At 40.8% G+C, this 8,453-nt stretch overlaps 1 pseudogene; it reads left to right on the plus strand.

Annotated features, from left to right (window-relative positions):
* LOC117495161 overlaps positions 1-8,453 on the plus strand; it is a 527,883-nt pseudogene that overhangs the window by 357,103 nt on the left and 162,327 nt on the right.

Raw genomic sequence — 8,453 nt, forward strand, 5'->3', positions numbered from 1 at the left:
AGTAAAGTACAATAACCTTAAAATTCATACTTAAGTAAATAAATGTACTTCGTAACTTCCCCACTACTGTGTAAAACCAATATCTTATTCAGATGCTGGGGTGGATAAAATCAACAAATCCTTTCGTAATCCCCATACTGTGAAAATATCACTAGCCTACTAGTAGAAGTCAAAGCAATCATAACCTTACTTAAGTAAAAGTATGTACTGTAAGTACTATCATGTACTTCAAGTATTAAAAGTAAAATAAGTCAGTAAAATGATCCCAGTTTGCTGCTATATCAGATGTTTTTGGATTAATACAACTGCTTTATTACTGTGTATGCTGCATTTTACTGCTGCTGTGCTAATTTTAACTCCTTTATATATTTTTAGATTCTGTGTATTACAGCTTTAAGTTTAAGGTTAACATGAAAAGACATGATATGCTATATAACATATGTATAAAAACAATATAAAACAACTAAATAATACAAAATAAGTGTAACTGTTACACAGGCTGTTTAAGATAGCTATAGTCGTCAGGATGTAATATTAGTGACACTGTACTGACATATGACACTGTACTGTAATATTAGTGACACTGCACTGTAATATTAAGACACTGTACTGTAATATTAGTGAAACTGTACTGAAATATGACACTGTACTGTAATATTAGTGACACTGTACTGTAATATTAATGAAAATGTACTGTAATATGACACTGTACTGTAATATTGTAATATTGTACTGCAGCATCTACATTGCATTTCCAGTGTAACATATCAAATAAAATGTCCCCAGGTCTCTATGGTCATACATCATTATTGGAACCTCTCGCATATTTTAAAGACTTTGTCACAACTTACACTCAAGTCAGATGTTCTGTCAATCAATGTGTTACTCTATACTTGATAAAAATCATTTGTCATTATCTTTTATGTTGTTAAAACCACACACATGTTGTAGTAAACTTTACCATACTTTGATGTTATAACATGACAGTGCAATGTAACAGTGAATCTGCTGTTGTTCAGGTCGTCTGAGTGACCAGATGCTCCTGAAGTTCCTGTTGTGATGTTTTCTGAACAGACTCACCTCACACAGACCATCAGACAAAAGCAGCATCACCGTCAGGATAACCTGAGGACCGCACCTCAGTATTTTGCATTATGTGTACCCAATTTATGTTTAAATGGCAATATCTGTAAAATCAAGTGTTATATTTTTAAGGTTTCTTTTGGCATTGGTACATTTAGAATGAATGATGTTGATATACTATCAGCATACTATCACCTGAAAAACATAGCCAGACTTAACATTCATGTCTCAACAAGACCTTGAAAAACTAGTTCACGCATTTGTTTTTAGCAGGCTTGATTACTGTAATAGTGTATTTACAGTTCTCTGTAAAAAATCGCTTAAAAAACTACGACTAATCCAGAACGCCGCTGCCAGAGTCCTGACCAAAACAAAAAGAGTAGAACACATCACCCCAGTAGGCTACTCAGATCTCTGCACTGGCTACCAGTAGCTTACAGAATCGATTTTAAAATGATATTGCTAACTTATAAAGCATGAAATGGTTTGGGAGTCCCCAATATATGTCTGACATGCTGCCCTGTTATGAGCCCCCCAGATCTCTGAGATCATCGGGGGCGGGCTTACTCATTGTTCCCCGGCTCAGAACCAAACACGCCGAAGCTGCTTTTAGTTTTTATGCTCCCCACAAATGGAACAAACTTCCAGAAAACCTGAGGTCTTCACCAATGCTGAGTTCTTTTAAGTCGAGGCTAAAAACACTACTTTTTAGAGCTGCTTACCCAGAAGCCTTTTAACACAAAAAGTAAGGCAATTTGTGTTTGGTAGATGATTTCTATGTTCTAACAATGCTTTTTGGCAATACATCTTATACCGTTGGAAAGCCTGTTTTCTTACGTTTCCAATGGTACCACATTTGTGAGGAACAAGCATTTGTGGGATGAAAAGCAGAGCTGAGTATGTGGGCTGCGCCCATGAAGAATGTGACAAATCTCCTCTGCCAATGCCAAACAGCAGCCACTCTCCAGTCTCGTACGGATGCCAGGAGGCCTTCCATGACTGCCCTTCACCATCAGGCCCACTTGCACTGGAACCTCAACATGTGGAGGAACATTATGTTCAGCAATGAGTCCATATTCTGCCTTCGGCACTTGGATCGTAGGGTCACAGTGTGGAGAAGACGCGGAGAACGCTTTGCTGCTTGCTGCACCAATAGAGTAGGAGTGGAGAGGATGGCCTGCCTGCAGTCCTGACCTCAACCCCATTGAACCCCATTTTGGGATCAACTTGGCCTTGCTGTCCGTGCCAGAGTGACCAACACAACCGTGTTGGCTGACTTGGGACAAATGCTGGTTGAAGAATGGGATGCCATCCCACAGCAGAGTGTGAGCAGGCTGGTGACAGCATGAGGAGGAGAGGCTGTTGTGGCTGAGTTTGATTCTTCCACACGCTACTGAGGCTGCTTGTTAAATAAATAAATAGTTAATAAATCAATTGTTGCCAACATGTCTTTATTTATCAGACTTCAATCCACCAAACAACACCAAACTAGAGTGAGCAGCAAAAAAAGCTGTTTGGCATTGGCAGAGGAGATTTGTCACATTTTTCATGGGCGCACCCCACATACGCAGATCTGCTGCTCATCACACAAATGCTTGTTCCTCACAAATGTGGTACCATTGGAAAGGTAAATAAACAGGCTTTCCAACGGTATAAGATTTTTTGCCAAAAATCATTGTTACAACATAGAAATTATCTACCAAACACAAATTGCCTTACTTTTTGTGTTAAGTTTAGAAAACTTGGTCAGTCTGACATCCTGACTTTATGTAATCCTTAAATATGGGTAAGTAACAAAACAACTTAACTTAATAATACATTTATTACAGTGTTAACAGGTTCAAGTAAAATGTATACAATGCTGTTTTCAAACAAATTCAGTCAATTAAAGTTGAAAACATTCTCTGACAAATCTTAGTTGATAAAAAAAAAAGCCCAATAACTTATTTGCATAACACGCTTGAAATATAACCTTCATATATGGGGCGAAGCCTGCAAACTAGTTCAGGCAGTCAACTCGAGCACCAATGATACATTAACACGTGACGCACCTCGTCCCTCTTACAACCAACCAAACACATTCTCCTAAACATGCCGTTCTATTTAAACCTTCTCTTCCGTTTCGGGTCAAAAGTGACCGCGAGTGACTTTGTTTTTGATCATAAATATTGTGTTTTTCATCCGATTGCCTCAAGACCTTATGTTATCCTCCACACTAGGCCTCTGAACATATACAATTGATGATCACCACTTGTATAGATTTTTTAGTGATTTATTCAACAGCGATGTTTTCGCCATAGGAAATGAATGGGTATGAGTGTATTATTTTCATCCTGCAGATGGAAAACATCTCCACACACACACACACACACACACACACACACACACACACACACACACACACACACACACACACACACACACACACACACACACACACACACACACACACACACACATACTCGCGCTGTATGATACAATGTATCATAACTTCTCACAGGTGCGAGCTCTGTGCCCCTCGAGAAAGAAAAACCTCTCACTTTCTCGCAGTAAATGCCCTTCCATTACTGTCTCTCATGCAGTTATATTTGTGCCTTGCTCACATTTGACTCATTGACACAATGAGTAGGCGACCGATTAGTCGATTTTCTGTCAGAGAGGCTCTGGACAAATGTTTTGAACCGGATGAAGAGGAGATTGAACCAGACATAGAGGACGATGTCTCAGAAATGGAAGACAACAGCGATCCAGACTATGAGCCTGACCAACAGTCAACAGACCAGGAAGAGGCCCCTGAGGGAGAGGAGCCCTGAATATTTATTTTTCTCTAAATGTTCATTGAGGAAAGCAGTATCAGTGTCTTATTTTACATTCATCACAGTGAATGCAGTGAATGCTGAACTTGATGGGCCCACCGGTGGGTCCGGACCATATACTGTAGTTGAAAGTACACAATGAAGCACTGACTTGCTTGTATCAAATCAATACATCCCATACATCATTGGAATGGGAAGAATCTCAGCTACAACACCAACTAACGCATTTCCATCTCCAGTAAACACAGCCTACATGGCAAGCATTTTTATAATATACAGTACTGTACAGTAAGCACTATCTTTGAACTTACTGCAGGATTATAACATGAAATTCGCCCCTGGTGTCATTCTGTCTGTCACCCCTTGATTCTACTTGCTTTGACTGTTCAAATGAGATGTCAACCATCAAAATTGGATAAGGGGTTCCAGAGATATCACTGTGTCAATTTTGACCGAAAATAGTATGGGAAGGGGGGTATGACCGAACGCAAAAGAAGGGTTAAGCTGCTAGGTCTTCCTGCCTCTGCCTCGCTCATGCTGCTGCTGCCACTGCTGTATTCACTTGCTATTGCTACGTTCATGTTCCTGCTGTGTTTCGTGTTGCTGCTGCTCGCCTGCCCCACTACCACCCCAGCTTCCACCTGTAGGCTCGGGGGATAGTTATCTAATCATCACTCAATGTTCTTTGTAAATCTGTGGAGTGATGAGGCCCGAGCCTAGATGCCAAACTCAAACTATATGCTGCTTATAATAAACATATTAAGAAACACGTGAGTTGTCTGACTGAAATATCCTTATTATAAGCAATCTAAGGCTTAACTTTTTGGAAATAAATGAAACCCTTTTTTCTTAAAGCATATTCAAGTATCAAGCATTATTTACCCACATTTGATTGATTTTGCTAACTTATAACTTAACATATGAGGCAAAATACCTCACCTCCAGCGAGAGGCCCAGTCCTTCGTATGTTTTTCTGTATGTGGCCCTCAGTGAAAAAAGTGTGGATTCCCCTGATTTAGGGGATAAAGTAAAATAAGATAGAACAATTAAAAATAAATAGCAATAACAACAGAAGCAATAAGTAACAATTATCATTATCATCAATTTATAGTGATAATTTTACAAAATACAATAGTATTATTATTATTAGTTAACAGTCATATAGATGATCAGAAATAGTTATGTTAGGTAGAGATAGGTTAAACAATTGAAAACAAAACTTAGAGATGCTTCTTACCAAGTAAAATATAGAAGAAAGAGTGAGTGTTCATTCTATATCTGCAATTCATTTTATTTTATGAACATATTTAACATTTCCTTTCCTTTTGAATCTGATCAGTTCTTAACTTTTTGAAAATAAAGCACATTGAATGGAATGGAATGAGTGGAACCCAGAAGCGGAGTGTCAGTTCACAGGAGTGAGTTCTGATCATTCCGGGCTAAGAGAATGCAACTGGTCAGATTCAGATTCAGATGGTCATTTCATTGGTGAAAGATAACTGCTCAGTCATGGATTCAAAAACTTGGCCCACAATAACCACTGTTCAGTGCCCGTCTTCCAGGAGACAACAGGGTGAGTAGTGAGGACAACATCCGGGTTAAAACCGCACTCTCCACATGATTTAGCTGGTAGACTAATTAGTTGGGTGGGTAGAAGGGGGTATCATGCACCCCCCTGAAATATACTTCTAATCAGCTTTTCTAGATTGGAAAAATGGTGTAGAAAACGATTAGCTATGTTAAAAAGTTGGCAAATTGTCCCACGTATATTTTTTTCCCAAATTAGTGTTTATTTACCCTAAAAATCGAGTTTCACTCTTTTTACAACTTTCACTATATCTCAGCCATTATTGCAGATAACTGAACAAATAAGGTATCCAGATCCATGTTTTGAGGGTCAAGGAACACAATAAAACTATTCTTAAAGTGATCACATGTGTCTGTGGCATGCTATTATGCTAATTAGTGCCGCCATTACAAGAAAATAGCATTTTAGTCTTGTACCAAGAACGGTGTATTTTGCACCGACACAGAAATATACTTATAATCAGTGTTTCCTAAGTGGAAAAAGTATGTAGAAAATGATGAGCTATGTTAAAATGTTGTCTGGATGTCCCACATGTATTTTTTATGCAAATTAGTGTCACCATTACCAAAAACGGAATTTTCACACTTTTCACTCTATCTCAGCAAATATTGCAGATAAATGAACAAATAATGTGTCTAGACCCATGTTTTGATGGTCAAAGATCACAATAAAACTATTCCCAAAGTGATCACATGTATCTGTGGCATGCTATGCAAATTAAGAGACGCCAATATTGCAGTACAGTAAGTGAACAAATAAGGTGTCGAGACAGATGTTGTGTATTTAACCAATATTTATTTGTTTTGTACTAGCCTACAGCAAGGGTCAAACATCATAATATAAGTATTGATGTGACTACTCTTTCCCATTCCAGATAAGCAGTCAAGGTTTGGCTCTCCACTATCTGATTAATACTCAATCATCGTTTTCAATGCTATCATCAGAGTCAAATTCCTCTTCCTCTTCCTCCTCGTCTTCCTGTTCACGCTCTGTCGTGTCCAGGAGATCAACCAGGGAGGTTGGCAGGACAGGACCACAGGACCACACCGGTCTCAACACTCCATCAGTCCTCATCCATCCCTGCTCCTCATCATAGGGGTTTGGTTTTTCTAAAATTGATTCATCAGCTCGCTTGTACAGGGCGACGCGATGGTTCACACGTTGGACGTGCGGCTTCAGAGCATCATAGCATGGAGGAAGGCGAGCCAGGTCAACCTTAGACTTGGCAGTGAGTTTATCGTCCTGCCCCACCATTTTGCGCAGCAACTTGGCACGGACTACGTCCACTGAAGACTCACGACTCTCTCCATATATCAGACAGGTGAATTGCTCCAACTGCTTCAGCACCTCAGGCTTGACATTCCAGTTGTCACCGAGTTGACTGAACGCCCTGTGAAACTTTGGGTTCTTCTCCAGCTTTTTCAAGGGCCCCACCTTCCCCTTCCCTTTGAAGGCATGGTGCAGTCTTCTCCGCTGAACACATGGAATCCAAGAAGTGTGGCACAGTAGTCTTCTCCCAGGGAATTCTGCGAGCTCAGAGAGGTTGAGAAGTTGTCTATGTTTCCCTGACCCCGTATCCAGGTATATAGTCAGCCTGATGGCATGACCGTGGTAAAGAAGAATCACAAAGATATCTGTGTCAGGTGTTCTGACTACAGCATTCTTGTACCCAAGGGCAGCAGCATGATGAAGGTAGAGTACCACCCTTGTATCAGTCTCTTCCTGGTTGCTGTAGATTGTGGGGAGCTCACGTACCTCAACCTGATACACAATGGGATATTGCACTTTGATCAACAATGACAGAGACTAGACACAAATCACAGATAATCACTTAGAGTATAATTTAACCATCAATCACTTTTAATATGGGCTTTCAATTTACCTTGCCGTTTGAGGAGAGAAGTTGATGGGCTCTCCCTTCCACGATCAGCACTGCCATTTCTGTTCTCTCCAGCCTTGAAGCTGCCTGTTGATCACTCCATACTCGCAGCAGGAGCTGGCAGAGTTGCTTTTTGTTGTCATCATTTGTGAGAAACATCTTGAAGTCATATGGCTTCCTGGTTGCTGGTCCAGCCAAAATGATCTTCTCTGAACTGCCACGTCTCAACCTCTCCTGTGCTTTGATAGATCCTGGATGGTAACTGTCAGTCGAGAACAAAAAGTGCTTTTTGGCCACCATCTGATCAAGCACTTGTAGGCATATCTCCCCACATGTTGGGGGAAGGTTGGTGAGGACATGGAGCAGAGCCATGCCATCCTGGATGAACAGGGCATCCTTAGGGTATGGCAGATCCTTTGGGGTGGTGTCCTCCAGAATGTAGTGCAGAAGAGCCGCTTTATTAGTCTTGGAGAAAAACCCATCTGGTGTCCCAAGGCTAGGGGGCACAGGCATTAGGGGATATTTCATGAGTTCCTCCAAGTCCAATGGGTCCTCTGCACGTTGTGACTTGACAAGGAGCAGGAAAGCAAGATTGCTTTGCTCCTGATACTGGATGACCTGGAATGATATTGATAGTGTATCATTAACAAATATGGGGTCACAACAATAAAAAATAAAGGTTATTAAATGAATTTCAATAATACAGTAGACCTCAGGTATTGGAACATCTCATTACCTTTCCCTGTGAGGATGTGAGGGTGACCTTTTTGTTACAAGCTTCCATGGTCTTGAGCTTCTTCTTTTTGATTGGGTCAAAGAAGCTAGCTGGCTCTCTGCTCTGTAGCCGTTTGATGAACTCAGCTTTAGCAGCCTTGTCCACAGTTTCTGCTTGTAGCACGTCCATCTCGACCTCCATGAGGACAGGAGCACCAGAAGCCAGGGAGTAGAGCCTGTCCTTGTCTGAGATGGTGAAGAGGTTCCTAAAGTTCCTAATTGTCACGATGGTTCGCTGAATGGCCTCCTCACCCTTTTTGACCTCTGCCTTCTCCAGCTCCCGATGTTTCCCCGCCCTTGGGCAGTCTGGGTC

Source organism: Trematomus bernacchii, unplaced genomic scaffold (genome assembly GCF_902827165.1).
Source record: "Trematomus bernacchii unplaced genomic scaffold, fTreBer1.1, whole genome shotgun sequence".
NCBI lineage: Eukaryota > Metazoa > Chordata > Actinopteri > Perciformes > Nototheniidae > Trematomus > Trematomus bernacchii.